General features: G+C 35.5%; 1 pseudogene; it reads left to right on the top strand.

The window, feature by feature from the left end:
* The first annotated feature begins 3,669 nt into the window (after positions 1 to 3,669).
* The window catches only part of LOC125128730 (olfactory receptor 1052-like), a 109,900-nt pseudogene continuing 87,873 nt past the window's right edge, over positions 3,670 to 25,696 (top strand).

Below are 25,696 nucleotides of genomic sequence, written 5' to 3'. Positions count from 1 at the left end.
ATACATACATACATAAATAAACTACATTTTACTAAGTGAATTAAACCTCTTCAAGTATAGCTTGGGGAGTTACTGTCCTGTTTCAGTGGTAACAAATCTGACTAGCATCCTTGAGGATGTGGGTTCTATTCCTGGCCTTGCTCAGTGGGTTATGGATCCAGCATTGCTATGGCTGTGGGTAGGCTGGCAGCTGCATCTCAGATTGGACCCCAGCTCGAGAACTTCCATATGCTGCAGGTGCGGCCCTAAAAAGACCAAAAAACAAAACAAAACAAAAAAAAATGTAAAGCTTGAATTAGCCATTTTAGATGATGTTTCTGAGGGCCCAAACCCTCTCTAGGCCAATGGGTTTTTCTGTCTCTTGCTGTCTACTAAGTGAAGCACAAAATCACTCAAGCATTGCTTACCTTCCACCATAACTTACCTTGTTTCCCAAAGACATCCTTCATTTTCTTGCCTGTGCTTTTGGCTCATTGTGGTGTCTCCTTGGGCTGCCTTCATCCTCTAAACCCCTTCCCCTTTCTCCAAGATTGTCCTCTACCAAGTTCTGACCTTTAAGAATCCAGAAGAATGTAATCTCTCTGTGCTTGAACTACTAGTGATAGTTTGGTTTATGACAATTTGCTTACCTCATATTATACCCATTGGTATATTTAATTCTTGCCTAAATACTAAGGCCTTTGAGAAAGATGATTTCTCAGTTATTTTTCATACTATACAAATCAATTAGCTGGTACTCAAAAACTGAATTGAAATGGTATGTGAATAACTGGCTAACAATTTGGGGAAAGTATTAGACTTCCTGCATGTGTCATAAACCACAGATGGTTTAAATACTTAAATATGAAACTTGAGAATATAGAAAGAAACTTGCCATTTTTATGGTGTCTGACTAGAAACTGCCTTCTGAAGCGTCTCCCAACTTTTCACTAAAATTCCAGTGGCATTAAGGTGAGCACTCAAATCACACTGAAAATAAGACAACCAAACAACCAAATGCCAGAATATGAGATGAAATGACACTAGTTACAAGGCAAAGGTGATCTGAGATTTCATTTTAGGAAGCAAACCTACGACCTTCATCAGCCAGAAAATGAGCAACCATGCCTCTATCCTTTCTTTCCCTATGTTAACAGAAAGGTCAACTGCCCCTCCCCCATCTCTGCTGTGAACTCTGTCCCCTCCAGGCTTCTCAAGAATGTTAATTACTTTTTCTCATCTATTCAGTTTCTTCCTTCAATTTAGACTCTTTCCATTGACTTATAAACAATGTCAAGTCCTCTCCCATTTAAAAAACTCCCTACTCCTCATTCCCTCCCTCCTCACAGCCAGTCCTTGAAAGAGTTGTCCATTCACACTCATTTCTCCACCTCTCACTCACTCTTTAACCCGCACCACTCTGACTTTCTGCACTGTCACTCCTCCAAGAGGGTCTGTGTTAAGAATACCAGTGACCTCCAAGTCACTATCCAGATAACATTTTTCAGTTTTCATCTTGTCCTCTCAGCAGCGTTCAGCTCTGTCGACTGCTTCCCACTTCTTGAAACACTCTTGCCTTAGCTTCTGTGACAAGATACTTTCTGTGACAAAATAATCTCCAGGAACTTACCTTCTATCTTCTTTGTACAATTTTTCCCCACGGTCTTCTTTTTACCTAGTGTATTAGTTTGCTACGGCTGCCATAACAAAATACCACATACTGGGTGACTTGAAGTGTATTTCCCATAGTTCGAGAGGTTTGTAGTCCAAAATCAAGATGTCAGAAGGGTTGTTTCTTTTCTGAGACCCCTCTCCCTGTCTTGCAGATGCCCACCTTGCTCTATCCTCACATATTGTTTCCTCTGTGTGTGCATAACCTGGTTTATCTCTGTTTCCAAATTTTGTCTTCAAAGGACATCAGTCAGAATAGCTTAGGCCCCATCCTAATGGCCTCACTTTAACTTAATGCCTCTTTAAAGGCACTGTCTACAAATACAGTCACATTCTGAGGTGCTGGGGATTAAGTCTTCAACATAAGAATTTGGGAGGACATAATTCAGCCCCAAACACCCAGCCATTAAATGTTGGAATTCCTCAAGTCTTATTCCCAGACCCCACTCTCTGCTTCCCATTCTGAATTTTCTCAAGGCTATTTCATCCACTCTGAACTCTGTGAATCAGCTCATATCTCTAGCTCAGCTGTTTCAGCTCCAAGCCTGTTATACTCAGCTGCCTACTTGACATCTCTTCTGAATATTTCAAAGGCAACACAAATTTGCATGCCCCAAACTGGGTTAATCTCAATCCCTTTCCATTCCCCCTAATAAAAAAATATATATCTATTCAGTTATGCAAATCCACTGTATGAGTTATCTTTAATATTTCATCCTCCATAAATTCAATCTATCATCAAGATCTAGCAATTTAACTTAAGAATCTATAGAATTCATCACTTTGCTTCATCTTTGCCATCACCTTAGTGTTGACCACTATATATTTCACTTGGACAATCAGAAAAGTTCTAACTCTGTCCTTGTATCCACTAGGTCTCTAGTCTGATTGTCAACAGCTAGCATAGTCTTAAAGTCTATCCTGAAGGAGGGCATGGGGTGTGGTAGGGAGCCACGCAGGGCTGGGATGCCCATGCCTGCAGTCCCGAAGGACTTGGGGCCAAGGGCCCACTGTCCAGTTTTCCCAGCTCCACTTATTGAAAAGACTATCTTGACAGAGACAAGATTGTGGAGTAGTAGGACTTGAGCTCACCTCCTCTCACAAAAACACCAATGATTACAACTAACTGTTGAATAGCAATCACCAACATAGATTGGAAGCTACCAAAAAAAGATACCCTAAACCCAAAGACAAAGAAGTCACATCAAGATGGTAGGACAGGTGCTTTCACGATATAAGCAATCCCATAATCACTGGGTGGGTGACTCACAGACTGGAAAATAACTACATCACAGAGGCTCTCCCACAGGAATGAGAGTTTGGGACCCCACATCAGGTTCCCATGCTTGGGGGTCTGGCATTGGGAGGAGGAGCCCCCAGAGCATTTGGCATTGAAGGCCAGTGAAAATTGAATGCAGGAGCTCCACAGGACTGGGGGAAACAGACACTTCATTGTTGGAGGGCACACACAGGGCACACACCCTGTGCACTGGGTCCAAGGGCAAAGCAGGGACTCCATAAGAATCTGGATCAGGCCCATCTGTGTGTCTTGGAAGTTCTCCCAGGAGAGTGAAGGGTGGCTGTGGCTTGGTGTGGGGGCAAGATATTGGATGCAGAAGTTCCAGGAATAATCATCAGGTGTGAGCTTCCCTGGAGGCTGCCATTTTGGAAAAATCTGGCCCCACTCATTAGCACTGAGAAGTCCCACTCATAAAGGCTGCGAAGCCCCAGGCTGAACAACAAACAGGGTGAGAACACAGCACACATCAGCAAATAGGCTGTCTACAGTCCTAGGCACACAGCTGTCTCTAATCACACTCAAAGACAAAGCCCACCAATGAGAGGGACAAAACTCAGCTCCATCTACCAGTGGGCAGGCACCAATCTCTTCCATCACGTAGCCTGCCACTAGCCCCTGTATTGACTTCACCCATAAGGGGGCAGGCAGCAGAAGCAAGAGAGGCTATGACCCTGTAGCCTATAAAAAGGAGACTACACAAAAAAGCTATACAAAATGAAATGTCAGAGAAATATGAGCTAGATGAAGGAAAAAGAAAAACCCTGGAAGAAGGGCTAAGTGGAGACAAGAAAACTACCTGCAAAAGACTTGAGAGTAATGCCCGTAAGTATGATCCAAAATCTCAGAGACAAACTAGAGGCGAAGATCAATAAATTAAAAGAAATGTTTAACAAAGGAATAGAAGATTTAAAGATTCAACAAGCAGAGATGAACAACACAATAACCGAAATAAAAAATTCACTAGAAGGAATCAATAGCATAATACAGGAAGCAGAAGAACAAAAAAGCAAGATGGGAGATGGCTGGTAGAAATCACTGATGTGAAACAGAATAAAGAAAAAAGAATGAAAAGAATTGAGGACAGTTTAAGAGAACTCTGGGACAACTTTAAATGCACACACATTCACATCATAGGAGTGCCAGAAGGCGAAGAGAGAGAGAAAGGGCTGGAGAAAATATTTGAAGAAATAATACCTGAAAATTCCCCTAACATGGGAAAGGAATCACTCACTCAAATCATGAATATCATATGGAATAAACTCAAGGAGGAACACTCCACATTTTAATCAAACTGACCAAAAATTAAAGACAAACCGAAAATAAAGACAAAAACTACTGAAAGTAGCTAGGGAGAAGCAACAAGTAACATAAGGGAATCCCCATAAGGTTATCAGCTGACTTTTCAGCAGAAACTCTGCAGGCCAGAAGGAAGTAGCATGATATACTTAAGGTGATGCAAGGAAAAAAAGCCTATAACCAAGAATACTCTACCCAGCAAGACTCTCATTCAGATTTGAAAGAGAAATCAAAAGCTTTATGAACAAGAAAAAGCTAAGAGAATTCAGCACCACCAAACCAGCTCTACAGCAAATACTAAAGGAACTTCTCTAGGCAGAAAAGAAAAGGCCACAGCTAGAAACAAGATAATTACAAACGAGAAGGCTCACTAGTAAAGGCAAACATATAGTAAGGGTAGGAAATCATCGACACGCAAATATGATACCAAAACCAGCAATTGTGAGAAGAGAAGGGTACAAATGCAGGATCCTGGAAATGCATTTGCAATTAAGAGACTAGCAATTTAAAAAAATCTTGTGTAGAGACTCCTATATCAAAACCTTACGGAAACCTCAAACCAAAAAAATCTGCAATAGACAACACATACAAATAAGAAAAAGCAATCCAAACACAACGCTAAAGATAATCATCAAACCACAAAAGAGAACAAAAGAAGTGAAGAAAAAAGACCAACAAAAACAAATCCCAAACAATTAACAATATGGCAATAAAAACACATACCAATAATTATAATGTATATACCTTAAATGTCAATGTACTAAATGCTCCAATCAAATGACATAGATTGGCTGAATGGATACAAAAACAAGACCCATATATATGCTGTATAAAGAAGATGTGGTACGTATATGCAATGCAATGTTACTCAACCATAAAAAACAGACCTTTGGATTAAGAAGATGTGGTATACATACACAGTGGAATACTACTCAGCCATAAAAAGAACAAAATAATGCCATTTGCAGCAACATGGATGGAACTAGAGAATCTCATACTAAGTGAAGTAAGTCAGAAAGAGAAGGACAAATACCACATGATTTCACTTATATCTGAAATCTAATATAGTGCACAAATGAACCTTTCCACAGAAAAGAAAATCATGGACATGGAGAACAGACTTGTGGTTGCCAAGAGGGAGAGGGAGGGAATAGGAGAGACTGGGAATTTGGGATTAATGGATGCAAACTATAGTCTTTGGAATGGATAAGCAATGGGATCCTGCTGTGTAGCACTGGGAATGATGTCTGGTCACTTGTGATGAAGCATGATAATGTGAGAAAAAAGAATATATACATGTATGTGTGACTGGGTCACCTTGCTGTGCAGCAGAAAATTGACAGAACACTACAAGTCAGCTATAATGGAAAAAATAAAAATCATTATTAAAAAAACCATAAAAAGAATGAAATAATGCCATTTGCAGCAACTTGGATGGACTTAGAGATTATCATACTCAGTGAAGTTAGTGAAAAACAAACATCATATGATATCCCTTATATGTAGAAACTAAAAAAGGATACAAATGAACTTATCGCAGAACATAAACACTCACAGACTTTGAAAACAAACTTGCCGTTACCAAAGGAGGTAGGAGGCAGGTGGGTGGATTGGGGGTTTGAGACTGGCATATGCCCACTGAGATATATGGAATGACTAGCCAATGGGGACCTGCTATATAGCACAGGGAACTCTATCAAATATTCTGTGATAATCTATATGGGAAAAGAATATGAAAAAGAATGGGTGTGTGTATATGTGTAACTGCATCACTTTTTTGTACAGCAGAAATTATCACATTGTAAGTCAATTGTAAGTCATTGTAAGTCAATTAAATAAAACGTTTAAAAATAAGAAAAAAAAAAGTCTATCCTATCGTCACCCATCTTGAAACCTTCAATGGCTTTTCATAGTTCTTAGGTAAAACCCAAAATCCTTACTATGACTTAATAGGAATTTTCTTCATCTACCAGCTGCAAATTCAAAACACTTTAGACTTGAAATACAACATTCTAGTTCCTGCCAAAATGTCAAATTAACATGAGTTCCTTTCTCCAAAAATCAACCCTGGAGGAACTAAAAATGGAAGCATGAGATCTAAGAAATAACAACAGAAACATGAAAAAATCCCAGGGGAGGTGGCTAGTATTTTGAACTGGTGTGTAAGTGTAGTTGGAAGCTGGTTTGGCTGTGGGAAACTGTTCAGGAAGAACTGTTCTAATCATGCCACTGCCCTCCCAATCTGACTTTCCATTGGATCCATTATTTCTGCCACATCACTGCAAAAATTTGACACAAGGGCTCAGATACCCACGAGGGTAAAATCAGCAGGACAAAAATCTCTTGGGGGCAACAGAATAGGAATGAGCAGCCTCAGGTATCTACTCCTCTACCTTTTCCCTTCAAATCCCCAGGGCTGGCAGGGGACAATCTAGGGAATGCCCCTCTCCCAATATGGCTTTTCTATATGAAAGTTCAAAGATAAAGTTCAGATCTAAGGAATTTCTAGGTAGAATAATTAAACAAACAAAAGGTTTACAGTGGATCTCTGGTGTCTGACACTTCTGCCCTAGGGCTTATTCCCCTCCTCTGTTCTGAAGCTTACCAGAACTGAGGATGTGAACATCTGGACTGAGATCAGGGCATCTAGTCTTTTCCACTACACATTAACAGATAGAGTAGTCAAACATCCCCAGGGGAATATAGCTTAAAACAAGACATCTGAGGATTAAAACTGCCTCAGTAGAAAAAGTTAACAGCATACAAAAACACATACTAGAATGGAAAAACTAAGAATATAAGTAAAATAAAAATACCAAAGGAGTTCCTGTCATGGTGCAATAGAAATGAATCCGACTAGGAACCATGAGGTTGTGGGTTCAATCCCTGGCCTTGCTCAGTGGGTTAAGGATCTGGTGTTGCTGTGAGCTGTAGTGCGGGTCACTGACATGGCTTGGATCTGATGTTGCTGTGGCTGTGGTATAGGCTGGAAGCTGTAGCTCCAGTTCAACCCCTAGCCTGCGAACCTCCATATACTGCGAGTGAGGCCCCAAAAAGCAAAGCAAACAAACAAACAGGAAAAAAAAAAACCACACACAAAACCCCCCAAAGACCTAAGGGAAAAGATCAGCAATATGAAATAGAACTCAAAAGATGTGGTAAATAGTGGAATAGATAGAGCAGATGAATGACTTAGAGAATTAAAAATTTAGACAATTAAAACTGAGGAACTCTTCCAAAAGGAAATGAAAGAATAAAGAAATATAAAAAGAAAAGAAAATTAAATGTAAACAAATAATAGAGACCAATTTCTCATACTTAAAGATTAAGAACTTATGATTGATGGTGTTCATAGAATATTAAATAAAATAGATAAGAAGAAGCCATGCCTTAAAGAGAAGAACCCATACACCTAGACACACAATGGTATGATCTACAGAAGTCTCAGCAGGTTTAGCATAAAAAGGTCCATTTGCAATACACTTTTGGAGGAATTATTCGAATAAGAGGAAATGAAGCCTTCGGATGCTGAATGGACAGCATACTACCTTGCTAACATGTCTTATTCCTTCCTCCTGCTTGAGGAACTTAGAATGTCTGAAAACCTTTTTATTATTCATACACATTTGAATGACTTTTTGGCTAAATATGAAATTCATTTCAAAGGCCTTTCCTTCAATATTTAAAGAATAGTGCCACATTGTTTTCTTGCATATACTGTAGCAGTTGAGAAGTGGAGGGTATGGTAGAGATGAAACCAAGAATGGTCTCCCTTTTCTAGAGGGAACATATAAATAACAATTTGACAACCCCAAACAAAATCAGGTAAAGGGGAAGAAAACTGACACAGATTGACATAAAAAATAAACAGCAGAAGCAAATCAGTATATAATTAATCAGTAAGTATAAATGGACTAACTTTCCAGTTAAAAGACCAAGATTATCAGATTATATGAAGTAAAACAAAACAAAAACAAAATATGAAGAATTACACATTTAGGACTCCAAATCTGATTGTATCATGCTTTGCTTAAAATTTTAAGTGACTCATTACTGATGGGGTCATAGAATTACCTCAATTCACTCTGACTTACAGAAAGAGAAGGACAAATGCCATATGATGTGGAATCTAAAATATTACACTAATTAACTTATTTGTGAAACAGACTCACAGACATACAGAACAGACTTGTGGTTGCCACGGGGGATGGGACTTGGGGAAGGGATGGACTGGGGGTTGGGGGATAGCAGATGCAAACTATTACATATAAAACAGATAGACGACAAGGTCCTACTGTGTAGCACAGGGAACTACATTCAGCATCTTGTGATAAACCATAATGGAAAAGAATATAAAGAGAACTAATGTTCATGTATAACTGAATCACTTTTCTGTATAGCAGAAATTAACACAACATTGTAAGTTATCTATACTTCAATAAAAAAATTCATTCTGACTTAGAGTCCATCAATCAACCTCTCTAGCTTATTTCCTTTCAGCTATGTTTTTTTTTTTTTTTTCATTTGCATCAGTCAGTCACACCAAAACACTTCTAGTTCACTGCATTCACCTTTTTGTTTCAGGGTTTGTGTCTTTGTCTATACTGTTTTCTCTTGACACACCTAACCTCTTCTTAAGAGTATTAATTCATCCAGCCTTACTATTTTAGTTATCATTGCTTCTGGGAATTAGCCCCTAACCTTCAAGAATGTATCAAACACCCTTCTTTTAAGCTTCCCAAGTCAGCTTTTGCATTTTCCCATCATTCTTCTTACCTTGAAAGCTCAGGACTAACAAAATAGCAAAATGAAATTCCACAGGTTTATATTGGAATTATCAGATATAAAATATTAAAAGCATATTTATGACACTTGTAGAAATAAGAGTGAACTGAAAATATGAACAGGAAATGAGAGATTATAATAACCAGGCAGACTAGAAAAACAGTGAAATAAACTTTTAGAAATGAGATATAAAATCATTAAAATTAAATCAGTGGATAGATAGAATAATGGTCCCTCAAAGATGTCCACATCCTAATCTCTGGAAACTGTGAATATGTTATGTTACATGACAACAGGAATTAAGGCTGGAGATAGAATTAAATTTTCTAATCAGATACCCTTAATATAGAGAGACTAATATTGGATTATCTGGATAGGCCCAATATCATCACTTGGCTCCTTAAAAATGGAAGAGGGAGGCAAAACAGTCAGTGTTAGAGTGATGGATGTGACTTTCAAACTTGAGGAAGCAAGTCATGAGCCAAGAAATGTGAACAATTTCTAGAAGTTGGGAAGGGAAAAGAAAGCGATTCTTCTCTAGAGTTTCCAGAAAGGAATGCAACCTCTGATTTTATCTCAGAATCCCATTTAGAAATTCTGAACTATAGAACTGTATAAGACCATACATTTCTGTTGTTTTAAACATTAGGTTTAAATTTGTAATTTGTTACAGCAGCAATAAGAAGCTAATACAATGGATTGATCAGATTAGACACAATGGAAAGGGAATTGGTGGAAGGGAACATAGATCTAAAGAATGTAGTACAGAGGGAGAAAGATGGAAAATATGAAAGAACAGGGAGAATGGGTGAGATGTTAATTACCTGAAAATTCAATGGCTTAAATTTTCTAAAATTTCTCCAAGGGATCCAAGAGGAATCTCACCCACCAGTGCAGCCAGGAAGAGACATGCAAACCTCTGTCTGTGGAACCAGTGGATCTGTGGAACCAGTGGAGCCAGCAAGACTTCCTGAATCCCTCTTGCCACTGTTGAGCAAGAATTGGATGATCACTGAAGTGGGCAGATACTCACTCATGAGAGAATTTAGAGTCCAGCCCTCCTGAAGGGTTAATACAATATGTCACTGGGGAAAAGAGAAAAAAAATATGATTGGCCTTTGAGCAGTGTAGGAGTTAGTGTGCCTACTCTCTGTGTAGTTGAAAATCTGCAAATAACTTATAGTTGGCCCTGTATATATTCATGGTTCATCTGTATCTACAGTTCTACATCCGTGGATTCAACCAACCTCAGATCATGTAGCACTGTTGTATTTATTATTTTTAAAAAATCCATGTATATATGGACTGGCATAGTTCAAACTTTGTTGTTCAAGAGTCAACTGTATGTAAGTTTGGTTACAGGGAAAGCAGTAGATAAACTTCCCCAGTGCTACATCATCCTCAAGAATGCCTTGATTGGGGCTGATTAATCAGGCAGAGGAGATCATTTAGATCACCTGGCTCTTTTGGAAGTGGGTCTTATGCTCAGGGTTTCCACAGGACCGTAACAAGTGGAAAGAGTTCTTAACCAGCTAACACTAAGATGAACCCACAGTATTTCTGTGAAAGAGGCCAATTACCTTATCTTCACAACTGTGGCCTGAAAGATGGAGTAGCAATACTTATATCAGACAAAATAGACTTTAAAATAAAGATGGTTACAAGAGACAAAGACACTATTTAACAATCACAGGATTAATCCATTAGGAAGATATAATAATTGTAAATACATATGCACCCAATATAGGAGTACCCTAATATAAAGACAAATGCTAACAGCCATAAAAGAAGCAAATTGATGGTAACAAAATAATAATGGGGGGCTTTAAAACTCCACTTACATCAGTGATCAATCATTGATCCAGACAAAAAATCATAAAGGGAAGTTCCTGTTGTGGCTCAGCATTAATGAACCTGACTAGTATCCATGAGGATGCAGGTTGGATCCCTGGCATCACACAGTGAGTTAAGTATCTGGAATTGCTATGAGTTGTGGTGTAGGTTGCAGATGTGGCTTGGATGCCGTGTTGCTGTATATGGCACTGGCCAGCAGCTGAAGCTCCGATTTGACCCCTAGCCTGGGAACTTCCATACATGCGGCCCTAAAAAAATAAAATAAATAGGAAAAAAAGCCTCATGACACATTAGACCAGATGGACCTAAATCATATTTTTAGAATATTTCATCTGAAAGCAGCAGAATACACATTCTTCTCAAGTGCACATGGAACATCCTCTAGGATAGATTACAGGATGGGCTGGCCACAAAGGAAGCCTTCGTAAATTTAAGGAAATTGAAATCATATCAAGTATATTTTCTGACCATAACCCTATGAGATTAGAAAACAACTACGAGTTCCTGCTGTGGTGCCCTGGGTGAAGAATCTAACTGCAGTGGTTCAGGTCACTTCAGAGGCACAGGTTTGATCCCTGGCCCATCACAGTGGGTTAAAGGATCCAGTGTTGCCATAGCTGTGGTGTAGGTCAACAACTGTGACTTATATTCAGTCTCTAGCATGGAAACTTCCATATGCTGTGGGTTCAACCATTAAAAAGAAAGAAATCAACTACAAGAAAAAAAACTGCTAAAAACACAAACATGTAGAGCTAAACAATATGGTATTAAACAACCAAAGAAGAAATAAAAAATACCTAAAGACAGATGACAATGAAAATGTTACAATTCAAAACCTATGGCATGCAGCAAAAGCAGTTCTAAGGCAGAAGTTTATAGCAATACAATCTTATCTCAGGAAACAAGAAAAATCTCAAACAACCTACCCTTACACCGAAAGCTGTTAGAGAAAGAAGAACAAACCAAACTCAAAGTAAGTGGAAGGAAAGAAATCATAAAGATAAGATCAGAAATAAATGAAATAGAGACAAAGAAAAGTCTAGAAATGATCAATTAAACTAAAAGCTGGTGCTTTTAAAAAACAAAATTGATAAGCCTTTAACTAGACTCAGCAAGAAAAAAAGGGAGAGAGCTCAAATCAATAAAATTCAAAATGAAAAGGGAGAAGTTACAACTAACACCACAGAAATATAAAGTAAAATAAGAGACTATTACATGCAACTATATGCCAATAAAATGGACAACATAGAAGAAATTGACAAATTCTTAGAAAGGTCCAATTTTCCAAGACTGAACCAGAAAGAAATATAAAAGATGAATGGACAAATCACAAATACTGATGTTGAAACTGTGATGGAAAAGTTTTCAAAAAACAAAAGTCCAGGACCAGATGGATTCACAGGTGAATTCTATCAAACATTTAGCGATGAGTTAACATCTATCCTTATGAAACTATTCCAAAAAGTTGCAGAGGAAGGAGCACTCCTAAACTCATTCAATGAGGCTACTATCACCTGATACCAAAACTGGACAAAGATACCACAAAAAAGGACATTACATGTCAATATCACTGATGAATGCAAGACACAAAAAATCCTCAACAAAATACTAGTAAACCAAATTCAATAGTATGTCAAAAAGATCATACACCATGATCAAGTGGTATTTATCCCAGGGATACAAAAATTTTTCAATATCCACAAATTAATCAGTGTGATACACCACATTAACAAATTGAAGTATAAAAACCATGTGATCTGATGGAACACTTACTGTGAGAAAAAAGAACGTATGCATGTATGTGTAACTGGGTCACCATGTTGTACAGTAGAAAAAATAATATATATAAATAAATGATAAAAACCATATGGTCAATAGATACAAAAAGTTTTTTGCCAAAATTCAATACCAATTTATGATTAAAACCCTCCAGGGGAGTTCCTGTCATGGCTCAGGGGAAACAAATCTGACTAGAATCCATGAGGGCACAGGTTTGATCCTTGGCCTCACTCAGTGGGTTAAGGATCCAGTGTTGCCATGCACTGTGGTATAGGTCAGAGACATGGATAGGATCAGGCATTGCTGTGGAGAGGCATAGGCCAGAAGCTGCAGCTCTGATTTGACCCCTAGCCTGGGAACTTCCATATACTGTGGGTGTGGCCCTAAAAAGCAAAAAATAAAATTAAATTAAAATTAAAAAAATTGAAAAAACCCTCCAGAAAGTGGGCATAGAGTGAACCTACCTCAATATAATAAAGTCATGTATGACAAACCTACAACTAACATGGTCAAACAGTGAAAAGCTAGGAAAAAAAGCATTTTATCTAAGATCAGAAGTGAAGGTGTCCACTCCTGCCACTTTGATTCAACATAATTTTGGAAGTTCTAGCCATGGCAATCAGAGAAGAAAAAGAAATAAAAGAAATCCAAATTGGACAAGGAATAAAACAGTCACTCTTTTCAGATACATGATAGTATACATAGAAAAGACTAAAGATGCTACCAGAATACTACTAGAGCTCATCAATGGATTTGGTAAATTTGTAGAATATAAAATTAATACACAAATCTCTCACATTTCTATAAACAAAAAAAGATCAGAAAGAGAAATTAAGAAATAATCCCATTTACCTATTTTATTCTATCAAAAAGAATAAAATACCCTAGGAATAAACCTACCTAAGGAGGCCAAAAAAAAAAAAACCATGTGCTCTGAAAAGTATAAGATGCTGATGAGAGAAATCAAAGATGACACAAACAGATGGAAAGATATATTATGTTCTTGAACTGGAAGAATAAATATTGGCAAAACAAGCTATACTACCCAAGGAAATATACAGATTCAATACAATCCCTTTCAAATCACCAGTGGAATTTTTCACAGATCTAGAAAATTTTTTTAAAAAATTTATAAAAACACAGAACACCCCAAATAAAGCAATCAGAGAGTAATGGAGCTGGAGAAACCAGGCTTCCTGGCTTCAGACTATACTATAAAGCTATAGTCATCGAAACAGTATGGGAGTGGCACTAAAACAGAAATGTAGATAAATGGAGGAGGATAGAAAACCAGAAATAAATGAAATAAACCCATGATCCTATGGTCAATAAATCTACAACAAAGGAGGCAAGAATATACAATGGAGAAAAAGTCTCTTCAGTAAGAGGTGCTGGGCAGGGAACCATGTCCAATCTCTTGGGTTAGAACATGATGGGAGATAGTATGAAAAAAAGAATTCTGGATCAATTTGTTGTACAATAGAAATTGAAGGAACATTGTATATCAACTATACTTTTATTAAAAAGTTAAAAAAATAAGAGGTGCTGGGAAAATTGGACAGCTAGATGTAAAAGAGTAAAATTAGAATGTTTTCTAACACCATAAACAAAAATAAACTCAAAATGGATTAAAGACCTAAATGTAAGACCAGATACTATAAAACTCTTAGAGGAAAGCATATGCAGAATGCTCTTTGACATAAATCACAGCAATATCTTTTTGGGTCTACGTCCTAGAATAATGAAATAAAACCAAAAATAAACAAATGGGATTGTAAAAGCTTTTGCAAGCAAAGGAAACCATAAACAAAATGTAAAGATAACCCACCAAATGGGAAAAATTATTTGCAAATAATCTGACCAACAAGAGATTAACCTCTAAAATATACCAACAACCCATCAGCTCAATATCCAAAAAATAAACAATATGATCAAAAAAAATGGTCAGAAGATCTAAATAGACATTTCTCCAAAGAAGGCAGACAGATGTCCAAAAGCATATGAAAAGATGCTTAACATCACTAGCATTAGAGAGATGCAAATAAACCACAATGAGGTATCACCTCACACTAGACAGAATGGCCATCATTAAAAAGTCTGCAAACAAAAAATGCTGGAGAGGGTGTGGAGAAGAGGGAATCCTCCTACTGTATATTGGTACCACTATTATGGAAAATAATATGGAGGTTCCTGAAAAAACTACAAATAGAACTACCATGATTCAGCAATCCCACTCCTTGGCATATATCTGGAGAAAACCATCATTTGAAAAGATCATGCACTCCAATGTTCATTGCAGCACTACTTATAATAGCCAAGACATGGAAGCAATCTAAATGTCTACTGACAAAAGAATGGATAAAGAAGATGTGGTAATGGACCATTACCCAGCCATAAAAAAGAATGAAATCATTCCATTTGCAGCAAAATGGATTGACCTAGAAATTACCATGCTAAGTGACATACATCAGACAGAGAAAGACAAATATCATATAATATTACTTACATGTGGAAACTAAAAAAAAAAAATACAAATGAACTTATTTATAAAACTTAGACTCAGACTTTGAAACAAACTCAAGGTTACCAAGGGGAAAGGTGGGAGAGGAAGTGACACTTTAGGAGTCCAAGATTCATATATACACATTACTATATACAAAACAGATAATCAACAGGGATCTACTGTATAGCACAGGGTACTCAAGTGAATATTCTGTAATAACCTATACAGGAAAAGAATCTGAAAACATTTGGATATATGTGTGTGTATATCTATATCTGTGTATACATATATATACATATACATATATATCTGAATCACTTTGCTGTACACTTAAAACTAACACAACGTTGTAAATCAACTATACTCCAGTATAAAATAAAAATTAAATTTAAAAAATATTAAGAACAAAGCTGTAAACATCACACTTCCTGATTTCACACTATATCACAAAGGTATAATAATCAAAATAATACAGTGTTGACATAAAAACGGATGTGTAGATCAATGGAATAGAATACAGAGCTTAGATATACATATATGGTTAATTAATTTTAAACAAAGGAGCCCAAAACATACAAAGGGTAGGGAAAATCTCTTCAGTAAATAGCACGGTCACATGTAAAAGAATTAAATGCAACCTTATCTTACACCATATACTAAAATTCAAAATAGATTGAAGACTTGAATAAGACCTGAAATCATAAAACTCCTAGAAAAGAACATAAGTGGTAAGGTTATTGATATCAGTCTTGGCAATAATTTTTTGGATTTGACACCACAGACAAAGGCAAAAATAAATAAACGGGAGTAAATCAAACTAAAAAGCTTCTATACAGGAAAGGAAACCATTGACAAAATGAAAATGAACCTACAGAGTAGGGAAATTTTTTTTTGCAAAATTATGTATTTGATGAGGGGTTAATATCTAAAATATATCTTTAAAAAACTTACACAACTCAATAGCAAAACCAACAAATGATGTGATTAAGAAGAGGGCAGAGAAACTGAAGAGACAGTTTTCCAAAGAAGACATACAAATGACTAGGTGGTTGATGCAAAAGTGATCAACATCACTAATTATCTGGCAAATGCAAGTCCAAACCACAATGAGATAGTACCTCGTGTCTGTTATGATGGTTACCATCAAGAAGACAAGAGATAACCAGTGTTGGACATTGTGGTGAACAGGGAACCCTTGTGCACCATTGGTGGGAATATTAACTGGCACAGACACTGCGGAAAACAATATAGTGTTTAAAATTAAATTACCATATGGCTCGGCGATCCATTTCTGGTATATTTTCAAATATAGAATATAAAAGAGCTATCTGTAGTGTCATATTCATTGCAGTATTGTTCACAGTAGCCAAGATATTGAATAACCTAAGTGTCTGTCAATGGATGATGGATAAAGAAGCCTTGGTATATATACATGTATACCACCCCCTCCACACACACAGTGAACTATTATTCAGCCAGGAGAAAAAAGGGAATCTTGACATTTGCAATAACATTGTAAGAATTGTGGTAAGTGAAATAAGCCTGACAGAAAAAAAGTAATACTGCATGTATCACTTATATGTGGAATCTTAAAAGAAAAAAGGGTCAAACTCAGAGAGTAGTAAAATGGATCCCAGGAGTGGTGACTGGGGAAAATAGGGAGAGGCTGGTAAATGGGTACAAAATTTTCAGATACAAGATGAATCAGGTCTGAAGAGCTAATGTAAACATGGTAACTATAGTTGATAACACTGTATTATATAATTGCAATTTGCTGAGAGAGTAGAACTTAAACAGTCTCACCAAAACCAAATTAAAAGATAAATATGTGAGGTATTAGTTGTGTTAAGTAACTAGTTGGGGGAATCCTTTCAAAGTGTATGTGTATTTCAAACCATTACAATATATACTTAAAATATCTTACAGTTTTATATATTAATTATACCTCAATAAAGCCAAAATTTAAAAGAAAAGAAAAAAGATAAACATTAGTCATCTGGAATAAGCTTCAAAATATTAGCTGTCTCAATAAATGGGTGATGAGAAGTTAGATAGAATATATGATTTATGTTTGTAGTCCTGTACAGAAATGAGTAAATGTAACAGAAAAAAAAATTCTGACCAAAAAAAAAAAAAAAGAATCAAAAAGAATCAAATACACATGGTAAATGTAATAGGTTAAATTACTGGTGTCAATCATTACTCCTTACAATTGCCATATCTTGGCCATGGCCTCCTCATGAGTAGAGGATACATCATCACCCCTGGACTTTGGGTGGCTATGACTTCCTTTGATCAATAGAATGTGGGCAGAAGTGACAGTCTGCCATTCTGAGCCTCAGTCTTGAGGCCTCAGTTGTTTCTAGTTGCCCTCTTGCCCTATGCTATCACCATGTCACCTTCCACTGAGTAACTGTAATCTTGTTAGCCTATACCTTAGTGGAATGCATGGGAAGCAGAGCTATCCCCAGCTGACCTGCAGAACTTAATGAGAGGTAGGGTTCCCTCAGCTCAAAGCAGAGGACTTATAGACCATGGGTGAAATAAATGAGTATTGTCTTATACCACTTAAGAGTTTGTGGTTGTTATACATCAAAAGTTAACCAATACGAACAATGAGAAAAGAGCTATTTCATTTTTAATACTTGCAGATACTAGGCACGATGAAATCAAATATCTAGCTCTTTCATAAATTTGATCCCAGAATCATAATATTGTTTGCACATACTTTGAAAGAAACCAAATAATATTTGGATTGTCACCAAATGCAAGAATTTCACAAGGGCCAAAAAAGAGTGTATTAATGTGAAACTACTTCCATTTTGTAATAAAATAATAATATATGGAGGAGTTCCCATTGTGGCTCAGCAGAAATGAACCCAACTATTATCCATGAGGATGCGGGTTTGATCCCTGGCCCCACTCAGTGGGTTAAGGATTTGGTGTTGCCCTGAATGGCAGGGTAGGTCACAGAAGCTCAGATCTGGCATTGCTGTGACTGTGGCATAGGCTGGCAGCTGTGGCTCCAATTCAACCCTTAGCCTGGGAACTTCCATATGTGGTGGGTCCTGCCCTAAAAAGCAAAATGTGTGTGTGTGTGTGTACACATATACATATGGAAAGTACATATGAAGGAAATACTAGTAGCAAGAATCAAGATTGGCAAATGTTAATTTTACACAAAACAGAATTCAAGACAAAACATCAAAGACAGTTACTTCACACTGATAAAAGGTATAAGACAAATATAACTCATGAACTGTTTTATACTTACAACTATAATTTTAAACATATATATACACTCATATATTTCATATATATCTTATACTGTATCTTATAATTTCCTATATATATCTCATATACATATTATAATTTTATGTCAATTGTGCTTCAGTAAAGTAAAACATATTTTTAAAAAAGAAAAGAGAAATTTAAGTAACCCAAAATAACTATGTCAAATTATATATATGGCATATATTGAGGTAATTTTCACTGTATTAACATATCTAAGGGCAACAAAAGCATAAGATTATCACCCCAGATGCCAAAAATGTCTTCAACAAACTTCACTAATCATTCTACATTTAAAAAAATTCTCAAATGAGGAATTGATAGATACAGCTTAAACATGACAAAATATGTATACTTCACTCTGACATCCAATATTTACTAAATGGAAGAACACTAAAGCCATTTCTACTAAGGTCAAGAACCAAGAAAGATATTTATTATCTCCTCTACTATTTAATATTGTCCTAGAGATTTTAGCCAATATAACTAGAAAGAGAAAACAATTGAGACATAAGAATTGGAGAAGATGATGTGAAACTATCTATGTTAACAGGTGATAAGACAGTATGACTAGAAAACCCTAGATTATCAATTACAAACTCAAGAAATTAAAAAATTAAAAACCTTCAGTGAAGTAGAAATATATAAATTTAACATACAAAAATCAGTAGTCTTCATGTATACAAACTATGTATGATTAGAAAATACCAAGGAAGAGAAATACATTTAAAACTGCAAAAAAAAGACCTATACTCTAAAAACTATAAAATATTGATAAAAGAAAACTGAAGATGATTCAAAGAAATGGAAAGACATCTCATGCTCTTAGATTGGAGGAGTTAATATTATTAAAATGGCCATACTACACAAAGCAATCTATGGATTTAATTTGATCCCTATCAAAATACCCATGAAATTGTTTACAGAGCTAAAACAAATAATTCTAAAATTTATACAGAACCACAAAAGACCCAGAACCGCCAAAGCAATCCTGAAGAAAAAGAACAAAGCTGGAGGAATAATCCTTTTAGACTATACCACAAAGGTACAGTAATCAAAATAGAGTGGTATTGGCATAAAAATAAATATATAAATCAATGAAACACAATAAAGAACCCCAAAATAAACTCACACACCTATGGTCAATTAACCTATGACAAAGAAGGCAAGAATATACAATGGAGTAAAAACAGTCTCTTCAGTAAGTGGTTTTGGGAAAGTTGGATAGCTACATGTAAATTAATGAAATTAGAACACTCTCTCACACCGTGTAAAAAAGTAAACTCATAATGGTTTAAAGACCTAAATATGACACTGCACTATAAAACTCCTAGAAGAGAGCATAGGAAAACAATCGCAGATATAAATCATAGCAACAGTTTTTTAGTCTCCCCAGGTGGAAGACATAAAAACAAAAATAAACACATGAGCCCTAATCAAACTTAAAAATTTTTGCATAGCAAAGGAAATCATTGACAAAAAGAAAAGATAACCTACAGAATGGGAGAAAATATTATCAAATGATGTGACTGACAAGTTAATACCCAAGCTACACAAACAGCATATACAACTCAGTATCAAAAAAGAAACCAATCCAATTGAAAAATGAGAAGACTTAAATAGACATTTCTCCAAAGAAGACATATAGATAGCCAAAAGGCACACGAAAAGATGTTCAACATCACTAATTATTAGAATGCAAATCAAAACCCCAATGAAGTATCACCTCACACCAGTCGGAATGGCCATCATCAAGCGTACAAATAACAAATGTTGGAGTGGAGAAGAGGGAACCTTCCGACACTGTTAGTGGGAATGCAAATTGGGGCAGCCACTGTGGAATACAGTATGGAGGTTCTGTAAAAAACTAAAAAAAGCTACCAATGATCCTACAATCCCACTCTTGGCATATAACCAGAAAAGATGAAAGTATAATTTGAAAAGATTCATCAACCCCAGTGTTCATAGTAGTACTTTAACAATAGTCAAAACATGGAAACTACCCAAGTGCCCATCACCAGACGATTGACTTAAGAAGGTGTGGTATATATATACAATAGAACAGCCTTTTTTTTTTTGGCTTTTTTACTCAGCCATTAAAAAAGAATGAAATATTGACATATGCAACAACCCTGTGGATAGACTTCAAGAGTATCACACTAAGTGAAATCAGACACCGAAAGACAAATATCCTATAATATCACATATGACTAGAATATCCTGGATAATTAGAAACTCAAGCAATTAAAAATTAATTAAAGCAGCAATATATATAATTTAACATACAAAATCATGTGGAATCTAAAAAATAATACAAATGAATCCATGTACAAAATAGAAAGAAATTCACAGACATAGAAAACAAACTTATGGTTACCAAAGGGGAAAGGGAGGTGAGAGGGATAAATTAGGAGTATGGGATTAACAAATATAAACTACTATACGTAAAATAGGTAGGCAACAGGGATTTTCTGTAGAGCACAGGGAAATATATTCAATATCTTTTAATAACCTATAATGGAAAACAAACCATAAAAGTATAACTGAATCACTTTCCTTACACACCTGAAACTAATAAAATATTGTAAATCAACTCTACTTTAATAAAAATAAAATTGCAGCAAAAATGATAAAATAGTCAAGGATAAAATTAACACAAAATGAGTGAAAACTACACAAGGAAAAATTTACCCCTAAAAGATAAAGAGTATATTTGAATCAATGGAAACACATTCCTTGGGCTTGAATAGGATGAGTCAATATTACAATGATGCTAGTTTTCCCTAATTTATAAACTTAATACAATCAAGATAAAAATACTGACTTTCCCCTCTAGAGTTGCGGACTAAATTTCACAGTATTTAGTGAGGAAAGCCTAAATAAGCACAGCAGATTTAAAATTATATGATAACATATGTATAAATAAAAATATTCTACTATTACATTGGTGGACAGACAGAATTGAAAGCCCAAAAACTAGATCCTAAAATGTAGTAAAATTATGTATGATTACAGTGGAATCTCCAGTTACTGGAAATGATGAACTTTATAATAAATAGTATTAGGAAAATTGGATAATCATTTGGGGAAAGATGAAATTGGAAGCATACCTCAGATGATATATATGAAAAAATGACAAATGAATCAGGTTTAGATGTAAAAAGTGAAAAAGACAAATACTGTATGATTTCACTTATATGTGGAATCTTAAAAACAGAACAAATGAACAAATGTAACAAAGCAGAATGAGTTATAGATACAGAGAACAAACAAGTGTTTGCCAGATGAGAAGGAAGTGATAAGAGGAGAGAAAGGAGGGAGGTTAAGAGGTACAAACTTCAGTTGCCAATAAATGAGTCAAGGGTATGAAATGTACTGTGTGGGGAATATAGTCAATATGCTATGTCTTTGTATGGTGACATATCACAGTGATCACTTTGAACTGTACAGAAATATCAAATCACTATGTTGTGTAAAAGGAACTAACATAGTGGTGTAGCTCAGTTACACCTCAAAAACAAACAAACATATAAAAAGACATAAGATTTGTGTTTACTAGAGGCAAGGGATGGAGGAAAGGGAGAATTGAATGAAGGAAGTCCAATGGTAGTTCAGCTAAAAAATAAAGAAGTACTATGGATGTAATGTACAACATGATAAATATAATTAACACTGCTGTATCTTATACATGAAAGTTGTTAAGGGATAAATCCTAAGAGTTCACATTATGATAAAAACTTTTTTTTCTATTTAATTTTGTGACTATAAGAGATGATGGATGCTCACTAAACTTACTATGACAATCATTTTATAAGTCAGATCGTTATGCTGTACATCTTAAACTTATATAGTGCTGTATGTCAATTATATCTTAATAAAACTGGAAGGAAAATGAATATATTAATAGAAAAATGTGAGATAACCTATAAGCTGAGTTTTGAGAATGGCTTTCTAACTATAACTCAAAATCCAAATGAGATCAAATCTTGAGAAATCAAATACTTAAAAAAAACCCTCATGGAGTTCTCTCGTGGTGCAGTGGGTTAAAGATGCAGTGTTGTCACTTCAGTGGCTTGGGTCGCTGCTGTGGTATGGGTTTGGTCCCTGGCCTGGGAACTTTCACATGCCATGGGCATGGCCAAAAAAATCCCAACCCTCATGACAAAAGCAAAATAACATAAGCAAAATCATAAGACAAGTGATAGAGTGGCAGAAAAATATTTATAATGTTTTATAAATAGAGGACTGACATAATTAATATACAAAGAACTCTTTAAAAAACTACACTGAGGTACCACTTCACACTGGTCAGAATGGCAATTATTAAGTCAACAAATAACAAACTCTGGAGAGGGTGTAGAGAAAAGGGAACCCTCCTTCACTGCTGGTGGGAATGTAAATTGGTGTGACCTGTCTGGAAAACAGTATGGAAATTTCTCAGCAAACTAAATACAGAACTACTATATGATCCAGCAATCCCACTCCTGGGCATATATCCAGACAAAACTGTCATTGAAAAAGATACATGCACCCCCTATGTTCATTGCAGCACTATTCGCAATAGTTAAGACATGGGAACAGCCGAAATGTCCATCGACAAATGAATGGATTAAGACGTGGTACATATATACAATGGAATACTACTCAGCCATAAAAATAATGACATAATGTCATTTTCAGCAACATGGATGAAACTAGAGATTCTCATACTAAGAATTCTCACACTAAGATTATCATACTATGAAGTAAGTCAGAAAGAGAAAGACAAATACTATATGATATCTCTTATATGTGGAATCTAAAATACAGCACAAATGATCCTATCTACAAAACAGAAACAGATCATGGACATGAAGAGCAGACTTGATTTTGCCAGTGGGAAGGGGGAGAGAAGTGGATGGGGATTTGGAGGTTGGTATATGCAAACTCTTACATTAGAATGTGTGGGTAATGGGGTCCAACTGTACAGCATAGGGAACTGTGTATATAGTCTCTTGGGTTAGAACATGATGGAAGATAGTATTTAAAAAAGAATATGTGTGTATGTGTGTATATTTGTGGCTGGATCACTTTGCTGTACAGCAGAAATTGAAGGAACATTGTAAATTGACTATAATAAAAATTTTTAAAAATCAGGGTAGAAATGATCAAACAAGGACAAAATATATGAGCAATTTATCAGGATTTAATTATAATGGCCCTAAAAGATACTCAATCATGATTAGTGAAACTCAAAACCATTTTTATAAGCCGCTTCTTATCATCACGTTGGCAAAAATTCAAATGTTTGACAACAAATTTTTTAGAGAGATTTGTGTCAATATCATATTGATAATGAAAACACAAATTCCTCTATGAGGGAATAGCTAACAAAACCACATATTCCTTGATGGGGAAGTATCTAACAAAACTACATATTCATTTACTCTTTGATTCATTAATCCCACTCTTGGAAATATACCCTGAAGTTACATGTCTACTAAGAAAATATAAATACACAAGATTTATTTGAGCATTACTTTTAATTTCAAAATACTGAAGCTACCTAATTATCCACACAGAGGGGACTGGCTGAAAAACTATGGCACAACCACACAAAGGAGTACTACATAGCTGTAAAATTTTAAAAAGCTGAGAAATAGCTCTGTGATTGATATGGAGTTCCAGCATATATTGTTAAGTGAAAAAAGAAGTGCAGGAGACTATTATGATATGCTACCTTTTATGTGAGAGGGAAAATAAGAAAATATACATGTATCTACTTATTTTGCATTAAGGACACAGAAAAAATAAAACAGAAATTAATATAATTGGTTATCTACATGAAATGGGTAAGAACGGAGTAAAATGCATTGAAGGGTTGACTTCTCCAAATATATCTTTCAATGTAAGTTTTACTTTACTATTTTAATATTTTACAGATTTAGAAACATCAACAGGGATAGGAGAAATAAACCCTAACGTTTAAGAGTAACAGAAACAAATGACCTAACTATATTTAAAATAAATAACATAACCATTCTGAAGTGGGAAAACTTAACTATTGAATACACTTTTTAAAACACATTTTAAACTTTTTATTAGAGTATAGTTGATTTACAATGTTGTGCCAATTGCTGTTGTATTGAATATACTTCTCAGTCTAAAATCAAAATAATTAAATGAAATTCTACTTGGTGTGTTTGTTAAAGTGGTAGAAAGGCAGCAATTACAAGCACTTAGTGTATATTATAGAGTTGAACAAATGAGAAATAATTGTTGGTAAGCCAGGCTCCCACTGGGAGAATGAGGATACAAGTATGGCTTGGGTGAAGGCAAAAAAGAACCCCTTACCATTGGATTGGAACTAAATTTTGGAATTTAATTATAATTTATTGAATTACAAATTTTGAATCATATATGTGGAAGTGAAAATTTTATATATTGAAATATAAGCTTAAAACATTTTTTAAACTCTGTTGAAAGTGCCTGTTAGTAATATTACTCAGATAGCAAGGAACAAACCTAGAGCTCAGATCTTGGTCTCTAAATATTATTTCCCACTGAAAGGAACTGGTACTTCTTGGAGAAATGGTTGATTCCAGGGATAGGGCAAGAAAATAAAAAGTGAACCTAGAGCATTTTGTTCAAAGGACAAAGAAACCTACTTGAAATGGCTCTCAGTGGCCAAATCTGGAAAAATTTGAGCATCGAAATAAATAATGGTACTCAGAAATACAGAGGTGGTTGCCAAAGGTGGGGTAAGTAAAATGGGTGAAGGTGGTCCAAGGGTACAAATTTTCAGTTATAAGGTAAACAAGCCATGTTGATATAATGTATAGGATGGTGACTAGAGTTAACATAACTATACTGTACATCTGTAAGTTGCTAACAGAGTAGATCTTAAAAGTTCTCATCACAAGAAAAAAATTATAACTGTGTGGTAATGGATGTTAACTAAGTTATATTCTGGTAGTCATTCCACAATGCATACATATATCAAATCATTACATAATATACCTAAAACTAATGAGATGTTACATGCAAGGTATATTTCAATAAATTATAAATATTAGAGAATAAAAATAATTTTTAAAATGATGTATAAGAAATTATTATATAAGAGACCTTAAGTTCATACTGGGATAATAAACAAACTGCTAGTAAAATGCAGAAGGAACAGTAGAGTTAGAAAGTCACCATTTTGCAAAAAGCATAGAAATAACTGAATCAAGCCAAAGTCATCAATGGGATGCTAG

This window comes from Phacochoerus africanus, chromosome 6 (genome assembly GCF_016906955.1).
Source record: "Phacochoerus africanus isolate WHEZ1 chromosome 6, ROS_Pafr_v1, whole genome shotgun sequence".
Classification (NCBI taxonomy): Eukaryota; Metazoa; Chordata; class Mammalia; order Artiodactyla; family Suidae; genus Phacochoerus; species Phacochoerus africanus.
This window is presented reverse-complemented; position numbering and strand designations above follow the sequence as displayed.